At 33.3% G+C, this 19081-nt stretch overlaps 1 protein-coding gene across 1 annotated transcript in view; it reads left to right on the plus strand.

Moving 5' to 3' along the window:
* Positions 1-3960: 3960 nt before the first annotated feature.
* LOC131852538 (uncharacterized) overlaps positions 3961-19081 on the plus strand; it is a 55337-nt gene continuing 40216 nt past the window's right edge. The window contains exon 1 of the mRNA XM_059203216.1: positions 3961-4210. The gene's annotated coding sequence lies outside the window, so the exon portion shown is untranslated. The remainder of the gene's footprint in view (positions 4211-19081) is intronic.

Here is a 19081-nt window from a genome sequence, read left to right on the forward strand (position 1 = left end):
GATAAATTAACGCGAGCGAAGCCGCGGGCAAAAGCTAGTTATAAATAAAAAGAACTAGGTTTCTTACCGGTGTGTTGTTTACACACCAGGTCATATGTTGAGCGAATCGCATTTATTCTAAAAAGATCTTGACCGATCGGAATTGTTTTGAGTGGTAAACAATGGAGGCCCGAAGGTCGACCTGAAATTTTGATCTCACCAAACTTCTGTAGGGGCTGGTCTGCTCTAATCGCTACAACTGCTTTACTCTTATTTAGTTGCTCAACCAGTTGGTTGTATATTCAATATTTTCTCTATTTGAGTATTTACACACTTCAACTTAAAAATGTAAAGTAACAATAAAATTATTTAAAAGAGTAACACACAAGTTTTGCCACAGACACGGACAGCCACGGAGGCATCAATCCATTATCGTCCATAAAAAACTTTTTTATTTACATTTCTTCTACATAAACTAAAGTTAATTGTCCTTTAATTATAGATGGTAAGGTAGCCTATTAGAAATGTACAAAAAAAATATATGGTAGCGATCTCTGTCACTAAATCACTTAGGTTCGCGACAACTGGCTCCCAAAATCTCGACCGGCCAATGTCTTCAATGAATATATATCTTGTGAATTAGTGTTAAAAACCCGCTATTATTTACAGTGGTCCGCAACATTTGTTGGGATTATTGTAAAAGAACTTTTATTTTTAAGGGAGCGACGCGGTTTACTACCCCATTTAGTCTCTAAACGGCTACTTAAAAAGAGTTTGTGTCAAAATATTTTTGATTAACTTTTCGGTGATGTAAACACTTCATCATTTTCCTTCATCATTGTATGTTTGTAATTATTTTATTTTCTCCTTTTCCATATTACCTAACCTACCTGTTTGATAATTAAATTCTACAAGGTTGCTCTTTTTCGGACTACTCTAATGCTGTTGGCCGTAGCTGGCCTTTACAGTTTCACCGGACGATAGGGGGCGAGTGCAGATGGCACTCCAAACCAAAGGAAGGACCTGACCGGATCTCTCCCGCCTGACGGATTTGACTTTAGTCTGAGGGGCTAGGGGTTCGATCTGCTCAGGCCGTCGTAATTTCGACCCCCTTTTGAAATTGAATGGGGAATCGATCGGAGGAGTAACTTAAGGTTACCTTCCTTTCAGCTACAAGGCCGTATTGCCATGATTATCGTATACCTACTTCTTTCTTGTTATTGTATATTTATTTATTTAAAGTGACAATTCAAAAGAGCAACACAAAAGTTTCTCGTTCCTCTTGTGATGAGTCTGTGTTCCGAATAAGTGTTAGAATAAAAAATATAACTATTCAAAAGTGCTTATATTGAGTTTATATCTAATTCTATAGTAATTATACATGTATACTTTTTAATTAATTGTATATGAAAACTAAATATATGATATCTTTTTTTTTATATATCATTACAATTCACACAGCGCCATCTAGACCCAAGTGAAGCTAGCTAAAGCTTGTATTATGAGTACTAGATAACTGATACATATACATAGATATTTTTTTTGTAAATACATACATATTATACATAGAAAACACCCAGACCGATACAAACAATCATACTCATGAATACAAATGTTTGTGCCGTGCGAAGAATCGAACCCGCGCCATCGGTCGTAAAGCGGTGTGCTAGACCGCTAGACCACCGAGGTCGATATCTATCTATCTATAAATACGTTATTCTGATTAAGTTTTGCATAAGATACCGTGATGGCACTATAAGAGACTTCGATAAACTTACGTCGAAGCTCTATGACCCGTGAACCTAGCAACGGTAAGTTATTAGCGCTAAGCGGAATCAACCAATTAATTAATTGGAGAATTTATATATATTTATTTTATATATATGTTTTTCTCATATATCTTTAATATACAGACAGCGATCAGTATTTTTTTATATGTAAAGATGATCTTAGTAGTCTAGTACTACGCTAGACCCTCTCATTATCTACGTAGTAATTAAGTATTTATATTTATGTATATAATTTAATCATATAAATTTATAATTAACTATAATCGATTTAAAACTTCTATTTCACAGCACTACTGAAAACAACCGACAAATTAAATTGGGTTCTAATACCTAGTACTTAAGTTGAAACTTAGATGCAGTTGCATCTTACCACTTCCTCGTCATACGCGTGACCTTTCCCATACCCCGAGTATGCAAATAAGGAGTTTACAATTAATAAATCAAACTCTTCCATAGAGACGCGCTGAAGCCACGCAAACATTTGTCAGCCAGAATGCCAAGTTGATTTGGCGCGAATCTGTGCACCGCTATACGATTGCAGCGTGACCAAATAGTTTTGATATTTGTTTAGGGCTTTTTAATTATTATTCCATTATAGAATAGAATAGAACAGAAAATCATTTATTCGAAAAAACTTACATTGATGCACTTTTGAAAAGTCATCACATTTTTTCAATCTACCGCTCATTCGGAAATCTGGCTCATCACAAGAAGAATGAGCTGGTGTTATTTTGCTGAAGTTCATTTCACTATTTTTTATTGAGGGTTTTGGGCTATTGTAAAATACTAAGTCCTGTAACACTACGACATGCATAGATCTTATTGTATAGTAATTTTACTACTTAATAGATTCATATTAGTTTGTTTGATACTGCTATAATTTCCATGTGTGACATCGCAAAAATTCAATGCGGAAATGACTATTGTTACGAACTTATCTAGTGGTGATCAAATTTGAACGTTATTGAGTCTACCCTAGTCTTATTGTGATTGTGATTGTGATATGTGTTTCACCTCTGAACGAGGCACCGTTCCGAACTCCAATGTTCGGAGCTTGGTAGCCTTATTTACTGACTTTGTACAAAGTCATCTACGTGGGCACCTCTGTCTTACTTATTTCAATCACCAAGGATCTTACTTTATATAAAAACTCGTATAAGGCAGTGAGGCACGGAGGCAAGATATCATAGTCATTTAGAATGGCAACGCAGTACCACGTATGTGACATGATAACGTGATACCTGTATGTAGAATGTTTACCACTTACCATCAGGTGGGCTCTCAGTTTGTTTAACATTCCAGTTACATACAAAAATGCTGACAAAAAAACAAGTTCATGATGCAAAAGACCTAGACATTAAAATCATACTAATAGAAAAAAATTTACGTTCATAAGCGGCTAAAATATCCGAGAATAACTTATCCAAAATATGATTGTTGATTAGACTTAATGTAATTTTACACACCGCAATTTTTTATTATTTGCATACATATATGCATACATTACACACTTAATTCCTGGAAATGTCCATTTGGCCACTAACATGTCATAGATTTTGCCCCAGGCATATGCCTGTTAAATTTCTTATTTGTTTCGACTTTAATTGTTTTTTTATTCTTAAAACTTGAATAAATGAAGTAATTATGGTGATAAAATGTTATTTGCACTTTTATAGATTTATTTTATATCGTAAATTAACTAAAAACGAGAAATAATTAAAGGTCACGAATATAGAATTTTAACTTTCCGACTTACTGTTGACCTTACACTTTAATGCAGATAATTAAAATTTGTGCCATTGCGACGCGACGGTTTACAATTGCAAAAAGTTTCATATCATAATTTGTTAAAAAATGGTTAATTATTCCTTTTCTTATTAAATTCAACAAAATAATACTAATCCTAATAAGTAACTAATACTCTAAAGTAAGTTGTTTAAGTTGAAAAAATTAAAACAAAATTTTAAACAACGTACGAAAAAACAGCATGCTTTTTAAAATACAAAGTAATTAACCTAATATAGCGTACTCTTATTTTTATTTCATATCAGCGCCGCATTGCCTGACAACATAATATGGAGATTGTTAAAGTAATTAAAAAGTATCAAGCAACATCGTCCGCGGCATAATTTAACCAACACATTTACCGACAAAGCCGTTCAACAGCACCTCACTACGGTCCATTCATTACGCCGCACCGCACTGCCTTAACCGATGCGATGCACTCGCGACACTAGCCATTCCAAATTTGAAATTTGAAATCGTTTTACTTTTTATACGGCGCCCGCGCGAGATTCCCGTGCCTCTACTCTACATACATTTCTGTCCGCCCGGCTGTCAGATTTGCGCGCCATTTTTTCCGATTGTGTTTTATCTGTGCTAGTTTTATTTCTGTGAATGCACACCGGTTGATCTGTAGGTCTGTTCCGGAGGAAACGAAGGTGAGTTATGTTTATTTATGTTTCAAATGTTTCGCAACAAAATACCTACAAATGACTCAAACATGTAAAATTTTGTTATAATAAGCTTTAAACGTAAAAAGTAAGTAATTATAACTAATTAAGTACTCGTTTTTTAAATACTACAATTTAAACTTTTTTGTCACGGAATTAAATCTAAAATAGATTACTCATTAGGTAAACTTAGCACCTATTTATCTATATCTTATTTACACTGCAATTATTTTCGCGCAGTTTTTAAGAAAAGTTATACATTACTACCTTACGTAGGGACTTTATTTACCCGTTGTACTTGAAGTACTCATGCTAGTATTATAAACGTGGAAGTTTGTAAGTGTGGATGGGTGTTTGTTACTCTTTCACGCAAAAACTACTAAACGGATTTTGATAACCAATACGTCATATTAACACATAGATTACAAAACCTCGCGGGTAGCTTGTGTAATAATAATTAAGTTAGAACAAATGTATGTAGTAATGAGTATCTTTTGTAACATTTGGATTAATATATATTTTCTTTTACACTTTACACGAAGCATCATATTAAAGTAGAGTTGCCAACCATTCTGTTTCCGCAGGACATGTCCTAGTTTCTGAAGTGTCCTGGGAAGTCCTGAATAATTATTTGTCAGCGTCCTGGGTTTTTAAATATGATGTATAACAGTATAATTTTATCAAATACTGTTTATTAAAAACCTGATTATATTATTGATATGTATTTGACTATATATTAATATAACTATTGCAACACTATTACTGCGTTCTGTTTGTAAACTGGATAGACCTCGTATTTTTAACTTTCAACCCTGGTTTTTTTAATTTGGGTATAGGCAACCCTATATTAATGGAATACCATTATTTATAAGTTTATTATATATATTAATATTATAAAGAGGTAAAGTTTTTGTGCTTGTAAGGTGTAATCTCTGGATATACTCATAACCTATTTATTTATAACAATTTTTATTAAAGTATTATTTGCGCAATTTCACCCACTCAACACTTCCCATGACTTCTTGACTGGAAGAGATCTCTTTTAGAGATAAATCCTTATTAACATTATTCCTAATTAATATACCTAAAATGTATTTAAGTGCAATAAATAATATATCGTTGATTAAATAGAATTTTATATAAGTCAATTAAATTAACCGCGCCGTCTTAATCATTATCATATATTATGATATATGATAATGATTAAGATAATGATTAAATACAAATGTTTGCACCGTGCGTGGAATCGAACCGGCGACCATCGGAAGAATAGCGGTGTGCTAAACCATTAAGCCACCGAGGTCGTCGTTGATATGTTTACTATTTAAGAAATTAATATATGTTTTGTTGTGATTACATTATTATCTTTGAATTTATATACAAATATGTGAAATTATCTTTATCTTCATATTAGCGTATAAACAAAAACTTTATTGTGTTATTCCATTAATTGAAGTACAACGAACGGCATCGTCTAGCGGTTTATCACACTGTTTTACTTCCGATAGTCGCAGGTTCGATACCTCGCACACGTCTGGCGGGAGGACGGCCTTTCGAAGATTTTTTCCACATGATAAAAAATTTTCCACAGAATAAAAAAAGATGAGCCGTCATATGGACAAAAAATATTCATTCTTCATACATTTTTACCTTACCTACATTTGTATGAGTTAGGTAGCTGTGCATTTTAGTACTACCTATAGGTATAGGTATAGGTATATATCATATATAGTATATATACTACCTCTTTATTCTCTCTTCTAGTATATATATACATATATAATATATATTACGGGTACAGCTATAAAATATACAAGTGTAGTAGGTCCCTAAACGAATGACCGTCATAACTGCCTACCATACAATTATTAGCCATAAAATGGTGACCTGAGTATATTATTTTAAATCGATGTACACATTAAGAAACACCGTCTCATAATGAGGATTAGACGATTAAACGACTAAAATGCACAGCTACCTAACTCATACAAATGTAGGTAAGTAAAAATGTATGAAGATTGAATATCTCTTGCCCATATGACGGCTCATCTTTTTTTCATTCATTCATTCATAATTTAAGAGCTACGCTCTTGTCGGTGGAGCTCTTGCCACTTTCCGCGATCTTCCATCATGCTCTTTAATTCTTGATACGACACGACTCCCATTTTGTCCTCAATTTGTTTGATGTAGCTATTCCTTGGTCTTCCCCTCCCCCTCTTTCCTTCTATTTTCCCCTCAATAATAATTTTCATGAAATCACCGTACCGTAGCAAGTGTTCTAACATTTTTCCTCGTTTTTCTTTTTTTATTCTGTGGAATTTTTTTTATCATGTGGAAAAAATCTTCGAAAGGCCGTCCTCCCGCCAGAGGGGTGCGAGGAATCGAACCTGCGACTAGTGGAAGTAAAACGGTGTGATAAACCGCTGAGAGTGAATATTTCTTGCCCATTTGACGGCTCATATTTTTTTATTCTGTGGAAAAATGTGCGAAAGACCGTCCTCCCGCCAGCGAGGTGCGAGGAATCGAATCTGCGACTATCGGAAGTAAAACAGTGTGATAAACCGCTAGACGAGACCGTTCGTTGTACTTCAATTAATGCAATAACACAATAAAATCTTTGTTTATACGCTAGTATGAAGATAAAGACAATTTCACATATTTGTATATAAATTCAAAGATAATAATGTAATCACAACAAAACATATATTAATTTCTTAAATAGTAAACATATCAATGACGACCTCGGTGGACTAATGGTTTAGCACACCGCTTTTCTTCCGGTGGTCGCAGGTTCGATTCCTCGCACGGTGCAAACATTTGTATTCATGAGTATGATTATTTGTATCTATGTGTGTATATAGAAAAAGAAATCTCAGTATTTATATCAGTTACTAAAAACTGAACCCTAGAAGTTGTCTAATAGTAGTTGTTACTGGAGGACACAACTACTATTTTAATAAAACTAAATACTAGTAAAAAATGTGTATTTTTCCCAAAAGGACTCAATGTTACTGGCAGCTTGTCTACCATTCTTTTTATAAACTTTTTATTTTTTATATCTATTTTTTATATGTCACTTTGACTAATATTGTTTTGTTACATTCTCGCTGGGAAAAATACACATTTTTTACTAGTATTTAGTTTTTATTAAAATAGTAGCTTTGTTCCCGCTCCAGTAACAGTAGTACTAGATTTAATTATCCAGGGTTATTTATTATTATTTAATAATGAATTATTACATATTATTTATTTATTATTTACTTATTGATTAAATTTGCACCGCCTACAGTTTCTCTGCACAACCTGTGGTTGACTGGTAGAAAATGCCGTAAGGCGTTAAGTCCGCCATATGTACTTTTACCTTGGTATTTTGTGCATTGAAGTTATATAAATAAATAAATAAATTACAACAAAAATATATTTCAATCTAAAATAATAAGTATATCCGCAAATAATAAATATATTATGTTTTATGTTAACCTTTGCAAAATATCAACAGAATGAACAATATTTAAAAAGGCACAAATATATTTCTACGTTTTTGTGTCTACTTAAAAAAAAACGTAAAACAAATTACAGCTGTCAATAGCAGTAGTGCAATGAATATGTATAGGATTTTGTTTTTTCAGACCAAACGGTTTACCGTTTTGGAAATTTTAAAACTGGTCCATATTGATTTTGAATAATAAACTCATTAAAAAGTGAATTAGATATCATTATTTATTGCATTATGTTTAAGGAATTCGTTGTGTTATAAATATCAACGAATTGATATTTAATCTTATACATGCACTAGCTTTTGCCCGCGGCTTCGCTCGCGTTAATTTATCCCCTTAGAGGTGGAATTTATCAAAATCCTTTCTTAGGGGATGCCTACGTCATAGTAGCTTTATGCATGCAAAGCCTCAACCCGATCGGTTTAAAATTGACAAAGTTTCTTACAAACTTTCATCCCCTATTTTATACCCTTGGGGGTAGAATTAATCACAATCCTTTCTTAGCGGATGCCTACGTCATAACATCTACCCGCATGCCAAATTTCAACCCGATCCGTCCAGTAGTTTGGGCTGTTCGTTGATAGATCACTACGTCAGCCACCTTTAAGTTATATATATTTAGATTGATTATATTAGAAAAAAAATAGACTTGAATGTTATGAATACAGTAATTTGACAGCCTCGGTTGTATAGCGGTTTAGCACACCGGCTTAAGTCCGATGGTCGCGGGTTCGATTGCTCGACACGGCACAAACATTTGTATTCATGGGTATGATTGTTTGTATCGGTCTGGATGTTCCTATATATCTTTTCTATATATCCTTGTGAGCGATCAAGAAAACCAGGGAATTGTCCTAATATGTATATTCAAATATCTTTATTCATGTAGGTCTATTATAGACTCTTATGATATGTCAAATCTACCGTCAGTTCGGAATGATTTCGAGATGAGGAGAACTGACAAGAAACTCAGCTCGTATTCTTTTCAAATAAATGTTGTACATGTTTACAATAATACAGATTCATTTTTAAATTCAAATTTGGGAGAGCGACCACCAGCATATGCTATTGCTAAAGCAAATAGTCTAATCAGTGTTCGTAACCCGAACAGACCAGTCCCCACAAGCAGCACCCGTTCACGAGTATGACGGATGATATTATATTATAAAAATACTAAACGAAACAAAACACGACTAACAAGGAAACACTACTAACTAGGGCCAGGAAGGGAAACCGAGGGGAACAGTAGATAGAAGTGACAATTTTAAATTAAATAATTTTTAATAATACATATAAATAAAATTGGAGTGTCTGGTGTCTGAAATAACCGTTTTTTACTATATGCATATGAATATAAATACGGTACATAGGTACACGAAAATATCATTTTTTCCAATTTTTGTCTGTCTATCTGTCTGTCTGTTTGTTCTGGCTTATCTCTTCAATGGCTGGCCCGATTTTGACGGGATTTTTTTGGCAGGTAGCTGATGTAACAAACAGTAACTTAGGCTATTTTATTTAAAAAAAATAATGTTAAATTCCACGCGGACAGAGTCGCGGGTGCAGCTAGTAGATAAATATAGTCTTAATTGACCACAGATTATAACAATAAATAAAAGAAATATATATGTGTGTGTGTCAAATACATGATGGTGTGTAATAGTTTTTTTTTATTGAATTAATGTATTTTTTATGCATGACTTTTAAAAATGTTACCATTTTTTACCATTCTTCACTCCTTTCTTTCATTTCATTCTTCACACCCGCCCCGATTTCGCACGGATGTACATGTATTATATACATAAACCTTCCTCTTGAATCACTCTAACTATTAGAAAAAAACTGCTTCAAAATCCGTTGCGTAGTTTTAAAGATTTAAGCATACATAGGGACGGACAGACAGCGACAGCGACTTTGTTTTCTTCGTATTATTATTATTATCTTTTATTGAAAACCTTGTTGTGTTCTAACCTGTTCTTGTGATGAGTCTTTTATAAAAAAATATATACATATATAAATGTGCGTTGTTGTAGTTGTTGAGTCTTTTATAAATATATATAAACATGGGTTACTAGTTCTTTCTCTTAATAAAAAAATAAATTTTATTAAAGGCAGTTGGTCGATTATTAGTTTTATTGTAGACAGAACAAACGAGTTTGTACAAAGGAAAAGTGACAACCGTCCTTTATTAATTATTCAAATACCTACATCTCACATATCAGATGTTATATTAAAAGTAACATTATGCAAATCCAACAAACGTATAGATTATTTACGGTTTAATAATTGACAACCGCTTTTTCATTCGCCATGTGGCATTGGAATGTGTCAATCTGCATAAAATACACTATCTATACATATAAAATTGGAGTGTCTGTTTGTAATATTGATATAACCGTCTTTTACTGCAAGTATATGAAAATAAATACGGTACATGCATCAAAATAACATGTTTTACAATTTTTGTCTGTCTGTCTGTTTGTTCCGGCTAATCTCTGAAATGGCTGGACTGATTTTGACGGGACTTTTTTTGGCAGATAGCTGATGTAGTAATAAAGAGTAACTTACGCTATTTTTGTTTAAAATAAATAGAGTTAAGTTCCACGCGGCGCAGGGTCCATATTAATATAAGCTGGTATATATTAATATACTATTTAATAATATATATTATAATATTTAATTATTCTTAGTAGCTGTAAATAATTATATTAGGAGAAATTGTTTAATTTAATCGATCTATAAATGACTTAAAACATTTTAAAAATCGGTTTTCTTTCGATAGTGTTATGTTAAGAAGCGGAAGTGGTTCTTCATCAGTGATACAAGATGGCGATCTACAAACTGCCTTATGCAACTAATATCAACGTTTTACACCAGTCAGATTTTCTCTAAACAAGTGTGTTCTAGAATTACACGTAACTAAAAACTCGATTATCACCAAAAAAGGACCTATCTTTTGCTCATTCCCATGAAGAATTTAATACAGTATAAAAATATTAAAAAGTGTGCAAGACTTATATTATAAGTAGCTTAAATATTTACGTTCCGTTCTACTCAGCCTACTCTAATATAGAGGTATATTTTTCGTTTTTTCTACAAATTCATCTAAATATATGTAACTTAAAGGTGACTGACTGACTGACATAGTTATCTATCAACGCACAGCCCAAACCTCTGGACAGATCGGGCTGATATTGGGCATGCAGGTAGATGTTATGACGTAGACATACGCTAAGAAATAATTTTGATTAATTCTACCCTCAAGGGGATAAAATAGGGGATGAAAATTTGTATGAAACTTTGTCAATTTTAAACCGATCGGGCTGAGACTTTGCATGCATAAAGCTACTATGACATAGGCATCCCCTAAGAAAGGATTTTGATGAATTCCACCCCTAAGAAGATAAATTAACGCGAGCGAAGCCGCGGGCAAAAGCTAGTTATGACATAAAATGTATGTTCAAGAAGTTTGATATAATCATGTTTATTATTGAGTACAAGATATAAGTTCTGATTTGACCATAACAGTCCCAACTACCTACTGACTTTAAAAAGAACCACCATATTGTATGCACAGAGCAGTTATGTTTAAACGCTCGAAGTGGAAAGTATATATAAATGGAAAAAGAAATTAATAGTCTCTCGTTGCTGCTGCCATCCCGTAACAATAAAGGTGGAAAAAATACTGAAGAATATCTATATCGAAAATTTATAATGTAGGCACACTGTTACATTAAGAGAAGTATTGCAAAACGAAACGTTTCGCTAGAAATAATCGGTTGTAGTTACGTTATTCGGAAGTTGCTACAGAAGTAATAAATAACGCTTCCCAGATTTATTATTTGTTAATAAACATTAATCCAGAATAATTTATGAAAAATACCTATATCGTAATTTTATAGTGTAGGCACACTGTAACTTTAAGATGAGTATTGCAAAATTAACGTTTCGCTAGAAATATTCGGTTTTAGTTACGTTATTCCAAAGTTTAGTTTAATAACAGTTTCTAGATTTATTATTTGTTAATAAATATTAATTCAGGACAATTAACACAGTGCCATCTAGTCCCAAGCTAAGCAGATCTTGTATTGCTTATTTTCTTTGTAAATGCCTAATATCTTTGAAAATACATATAGAATATACATAGGAAACAGCCAGCCCAACAAACAATCATACTCATGAATACATGATACAATCTTTGTATAGTGTGAGGCGTCGAACAAGCGACTATCAGAAGTAAAGCGCTGTGCTAACCCGCTAGACCACAGTGGACATCATACAATCTTTCATTGGTGCCTAGCGAATAACATAACATGGTATCACCATTACATCAAATTCATTCAAATAATTTATTAAAATAATAAATAAACAGAATACAAGCACTTTTGAATAGTCATATTTTTTCACAAGAAGAATGAGCGAGAAACTTATGTGTTGCTCTTCTGAATATTTTTAATAAATAATTACGCAATAACAATAATTAAATAATTATGACAATAACCCTAGACAATTCACACAGTGCAATATAATCCCTAGCTATGCAGAACTTGTGTTATGTGTACTAAACTTCTGATACGCAATATAAATAGAATACACCCAGGTCAATACAGACACTCATATTAATGAATATAAATATTTATGTCACACGAGGATACGATCCCGCGATCACCGGAAATAAGGCGGTGTAACCTCTAGACCACCGAGGCCGTCAAATATAAAAGAGGGGTAAGTACCAATACAATGTCGCCGAAATAAACTTCGTTCCGACCCATCTCCAATACTCCGACAATATTCCACAAAATTGCCGCAGACTGTAATGTTTGTTATTAGCATTTTATCGTTTCTATTAGACAATGTATATCGCAACGGACGAAACAGACTGTAAAACCCGACTCACAGAAGCCGCCGAAATCTAGGACAGGCGTGCTTGTATTCAATAAAAATACAATTCACTGATTCACTTGTAAACAACACATCTCTTAGGCAGAGAGACAGTATCACGATCCGCAATGTTATTTATAATTTATGCTGCATCAGACTTACTTGACATTTATCAATATGTTTCGAATAATTTACATCATATCTTTGTAAATCGCTGTGCAGCGTACGTGTAAGTTAGGCTCACAGCATCATGTGAGTCAGACTCTTTTGCGTAGAATCTGCAGTGTGAAGTACTACTGTTAACATTTTATATGTAGTTTAAGACTCACATTACTTTATAGTTTTTTTTAACAAAAGTACTGTAATGTAGGTAATTGTGATTCCTTTTTGTAACTAAATATTTGTGTGACGCTATCATTAAAATAAGATATCACTGGTTACGGACGTGTTTCATTTATTACAAGTACTAATTCAAATTTATGCATGTATCGTTTGTTCTGGCAATAAATAAATATTATTATTATTAAATTATAGCATATCTGTTATGTTGATGTAAAAGATATATTACTGTAAAGTTTCATCACAATCTGTTCAGAATGTTTTGTGTAAAATAGAAACAAACATCCATCTGTCCATGAGTATGGACTGACAAACTTTCAAGTATATAATATTAGTAAAACAAAATATTGTATGCAAATAAATAAATAAATATCCCGGAGAGACCATATCTTAACAATTTTTTTATATCAAAAATTCAAATATCAAAATCTAAATATCTCTAATCATGTAGATTTATTACAGATTCTTTTATATATCAAATCTACCGTCAGTTCGGAGTGCTATCGAGCTGAGAACTGACAAGAAACTCATCTCTTATTCTTTTCAAATAAGCTTGCACTTATTTACAAGAATATAGATTCATTTTTTAATTCATATTCTTGGTTTTGATCTTCTTCGGTCGGTCAGAGTAATAGTATTATAAATAAGAGATATATACACAGGATAAGAGGCATGACATCTTAGTCCTCTGTAATGCCAGCGCATGTGGTATCACTGGTGGAACATGATAACGTGATGTACGTAGTGCTTAATATTTTACCATCTTGAGTTTACCAATACTATTAAAAAGAAAATCATCTTTCTATAGTATCTCTAAAAAAAGATACACTTAAAAAAAGTGTAATAAAATTTTAATACCAGCTCTCTAGCTATTTATACAATATGTATCTTATCGTTGTTAACTAGTATACAGTTAATGGTAATTTAGTTGTTATTAAAAAGGAATAAGGTACAAATTAAAAGAAGTTGTAACTAAATTTATGTGGAGATTTTGTAGGCAATATTAATATAATATTTCGGAACAATTCACAAAGCGCCATCTAGTTCCAAGCTAAACAGAGCTCGTGTTATGGGTACCGGATAACTGATAGATATACTTGGATACATTTTTTTTTCTAAATACCTACATTCATATACATAGAAAACACCTAGACCGATACAAACAATAATACATATAAATACAAATGTTTGAACTATACGAGAAATCGAACCGACCATCGGAAGTAGAGGCGTCTGCTTAACCGCTAGACCACCGAGGCTGTCATGGAAGTTATAACGAAATTTTTGTGGAGATTTAGTGGGCAATAAAGTGACTTTCTTTATGTACTCGTATATCCTGTACGTCGGTTATGAGTTACGGCCGGCAATATGGGTTTTAATTTTACATCAATTTCGGATGTACACTATCAATAAATATACGTGCCTGGCTGTTACACGTGACATCGTCTGCACAAATTAACGTTTCTGAAGGTCGGTAACGTGCACGTGACACCGCTGGTGTTTCAAGCGTCCTTAGACTTTTTTTTTTTTTTACATGGAGAAAATACCACATGGAGACCCCCCGGCCCCGGGGGAAGCCCGCGGGTACTGTGAGACTCCTACTCACTAAAAACTCCAAGATGTCCCTCACCCAACGCCATATGCCGGAGTCGCGGGATCGATAACAGTCAACCGCGACTCCGACGGCGGTGGCCCAGTCTACAGCGGGCCCCATCTCTGCGGGTTCCCTTTGGAACCCACCACTTCCCCTGTCTTCCCTGGGGAAGGCGCGCGGGGACTTCTTCGGGCCTAGTGTGATGGGACCGCCCGAGAAACTGGATTGAAGCCTTACTGGCAGAAAATATAATAATAATTATTATTATTTATTTATTATCAGACTTAATTACCCATTTCGTTAGTATTTCAGATTTCTTATAATTAATGTTAGTAAGTACAGACACAAATTACTATTAAAATAAATAATTAATATTAAATTAAATTAAAATATAAATTAATATAATTAATTTATTTACATTAAAATATAATTTACATTCAAGACAGAGAGTTATCTTGGCAATGAGAATTACATGATGAAGAATTATATTACGTACTAGCTGTTCCCGCGACATCGTCCGCGTGGAATTTAAATTTATTTTTTTTCTAAAATAAAATAAAAGTTGCCTAAGTTACTCTTTATTACATCAGCTACCTGCCAAAAAAAGTCCCATCAAAATCGGTCAACATACAGACAGACAAAAATTGTAAAAAAAATTATTTTGGTGTATGTACCGTATTTTCATATGGCTGTAGTAAAAAACAGTTATTTCAATATTACAAAACAGACACTCCAATTTTATTTATATGTATAGATAACTTAATGTAACTTCCACAAGCGATATATTTGGCGATTTTTTTAATATTTATTTTTCTGGCTGAAACTAGTCATCCGCACTCCTCTAGGAGGGATGAAGGTCAGGGTCTCAGCAGAACCCTTGCCCCGATATCAACTCCGGAAGCAACAATACCCCGGAAACAGCTGGATGATACGCCTCTTAGGGCATGTTATTTAAAACTAATTTAAACTAGGGACAATACTTACAAGATTGTACAATTAAACTAACTCAAGTATATATTACACTTGGGGATATTTTTTAATTTAATTCTGCATAATTCGAGATTTGAATTATTTTTCTTTTTAATTTTCTTTTTAGTTGGAATTTATTCTTCTGGTAAACTTCACAGCGCCTAGTCTGATAATCAATAAATGTGTTTCACGACTTAAATAACTGGACTATTGATGGTCAATCAATATAGAATTATCAAGATTGACTGACAGTTCTGTTGTCAGTACCACGCATATTATAGAGAGAGATAGATATCTTTACTGTTTTCTGCTATCCGTATGGAGACAAATATAACAAATGAGAAAATATTAAGATCAGATTTATATACATATATAGAGATATAGAGACAGAGAGAGAGGTGAGGTTTGAAATGAATTGGTAATAAAATTAATTTGACACACAATATTATTAATATATCGGACAGATTCAAACCCACGACCTCACGATTTAATCTGGTAGTGAACCACTACGCCATAACGGATATTACTTACTACTTACTTGAAGATCATTAATTTTAAAATTAAAATTATTTTAAAAGCATACAAACATTAAGACGGTAATTTTGCAACCTTGAAAGGCTCGATAAATGAAACACTATAGTAGTGAAATAATTAAAACATTTTACGTATGTTTTTTTTTAAATCTCGTATGTTTACGATGTTGTAAATTTAACGCCTACGTGTCGATTGATCGGTAAATAAAGTATACGATATGCCCCGGCTTTGCACGGGCGCAATATTTGTTTAAATTTTGAATAACTGGGACACAAATGAATTTATTAGGATAAGAATTAATGTAAAGTTTTTAAAAAGACCTATGCAATTAAATGTATTATTTTAGATGAAATTTGATTACCATAAAAAAGGTTTTCTTAGAACATACATAACCGACCCCTCCGATCGATCCCCGTCCAATTCAAACGGCAACCGAAATTACGACGGCCTGAGCCGAAGTTCGAACCCCTAGCGGTGCCCTCAGACTAAAGTCGTATCCGTCAGGCGGCAGTTGGCCTTCAGCCGCTCCATAAGTCCTTCCGCGGGTTTGATGTGGTATCTGCACTCGCCCCCTATCGTCTGGTGAAGCTGTAAAGGATAGCTGCGGCCAACAGCATTAGAGTAATCCAAAAAAAACCTTTAACCGTTTACGCAGAGCACGCAGCAGAAGCACTCCAAATGAATATTTTATGCCTCATTTTTCATTGCTGCTCCGCTCCTATTGGTCGTAGCGTGAGGATATATAGACTATACAAAGAATTTCTAATTCGGATCAGTAGAACCGGAGAGTGCCCCGAACAACCAAACATACAAACTTTACCTCTTTATAATATTGTTACCTACATGTTAATAATAGGACTGTTGATCTTATTTATTTAGCAACTTTGATAGCCTCAATGGCCCACCGGTTTAGCACACAGCTTTACTTCCAATGATCGCGGGTTCGATTCCTAGTATGGTACAAACGTTTGTCTTTATTAGTCTGATGGTTTGTATCAGTCTGTGTGTTTTGTATACATATTAAATATGTATTTATAAAAGAAATCATTTATATTAGTTATCTAGTACCCATAACATAGCTTGGGAATAGATGGCGTTGTGTGAATTGTCCTAAGATATTGTTATAAACTTAGGACCTTATGTTATACATAGTTATGCCGAGAATCCTACAACAGTTAAATGACAAAATTCCAGTACACAATTTGCAGCCGTTTTCTTCGACCTTGCGATATTATCATGTAGAATGTAGCGGCTGCAAACAGCGGTTCTAGCGATGCTATAATTAATTTTCTATTACTAAGAACAGCTTTCTGCGAGCCTTGACTCCAGACTTTCTCTCGTCTCTAGGTCTGTATAGTAAGTACATTCCCACGATGTCAACCATCGTATAAATATTACTATAGCTATACTAGCTGACCCGGCAAACGTGTTGCCATATAAATTAATTCTAGCATGACAGATAAAATAAAAAATAGAAACAATAGAATTTTTGTCCACACGTATTCCTAGAGTGAGTATATAGAATTTTTTTTTCTGGACTAAAATTCTTTTGCTTATTGTTATGGTTATAAAAAATTTACTACGATTTAAAAAGATAGATATTTTTCGATATACGAGTAGATAGATAGATAATAGTTTTTATTTGTATCTTAGTACACACATATAGGCTTAATTATAACATTACATGACAAGTATAATATAAAAATTCAAGAAGGGTAAACCTGCATGTGTGTACTATAACAATACAAAACTGGTACATACTATAGCTCAGTGTGGAGAATCACTCAAGGAGCAAAACACTGATTTCCAGCTATGTCCTCGAGGGTGGTTTATGTACATTTAATTTATTTATAAACTAAAATGAACTGAATGAAATAATGTGAAATAAATAAATAATAAATATAATAATAATAATAATAATAATAAAACTCTTTATTGTGCATAAAAGAAACAAATAATTACAAAAAGGAAATAAAGAAAAAAAGAAGGATATGCAAACAAAAGGCGGCCTTATCGCTTAAAGCAATCTCTTACAGACAACCTGGGAGACAGAAGCATTGGGTAAGGGAAAGGTAGGTGGCGCACTATAAAAAGTTAGATATTATATGAATACTAAATATACATATATGTATATATGTTCATATATGACGGATACATGTATAATAATGTATGTTCGACTGTCAGAGAATTATATTTAAGAAACTACTAGTATTATCCATTTAAAATTTGGAATCGCCTTAAGTAATATTAGCAGGTCACCTACAACAAAACCGAAGAACCAAAAAAAATTGCTAGTTTTCAAAATATATATAATAGGTCCAAATTCGAAAGGGGATCAAAATTATGACGACCTGAGCCGAGGTTCGAACACCTGACAGTGCTCTATCATGCAGAATTTGGCCTTCAGCTTCAAGACTTGCTGTCAGACCTTCAGCGGATTTGGAGTGCCGTCTGCACTCGCCCCCTATCATACGGTAGCTGTAATGGCCAGCTGCGGCCAATAGCACTAGAGTAGTTCGAAAAAAACCCTGTAGTTTTCAAATAAGAAAAGTGGTAATAAAATAATATTGGAAAATCGGCTCATCACATAGAAATTTGCGGGTAAGCATTAATATTTTATATTACGAATTTTATAGTAACATAATAACGTGTAACTCTACTTCCTTCATGGATAATAAAGTGATATCGCAGATATATTAAAGTGCCCATTAGCGCCCATGTTACGACTGCAAGATAGCAGAAATGATCTCAACTAGAGTCAGTTATATTCATGACGAGATGAAATGTTCTGATAACGATCTCTACATTGTAATGAATAGAATAGAAAATTCTTTATCTTTATATTCATACAAGCTGATCAAACTCCGTTCCGCCTCAGTATTAAATAACTAGTCAAAGGTTTTTTGAAATTTAGTTACACAATGAATTTCTGAACGCAACCTATTTGAAGGTACGAGCAGTTTGTATGGCAAAATAAAATTGTTATTTTTACTATTTTCCTTGCAATTTTTCCATATTTTATCACCGTTTAATCCTTGCTTGGAC

The sequence above is a fragment of the Achroia grisella genome, unplaced genomic scaffold, assembly GCF_030625045.1.
Source record: "Achroia grisella isolate CSIRO2021 unplaced genomic scaffold, CSIRO_AGI_Agris_v1 utg853, whole genome shotgun sequence".
NCBI lineage: Eukaryota > Metazoa > Arthropoda > Insecta > Lepidoptera > Pyralidae > Achroia > Achroia grisella.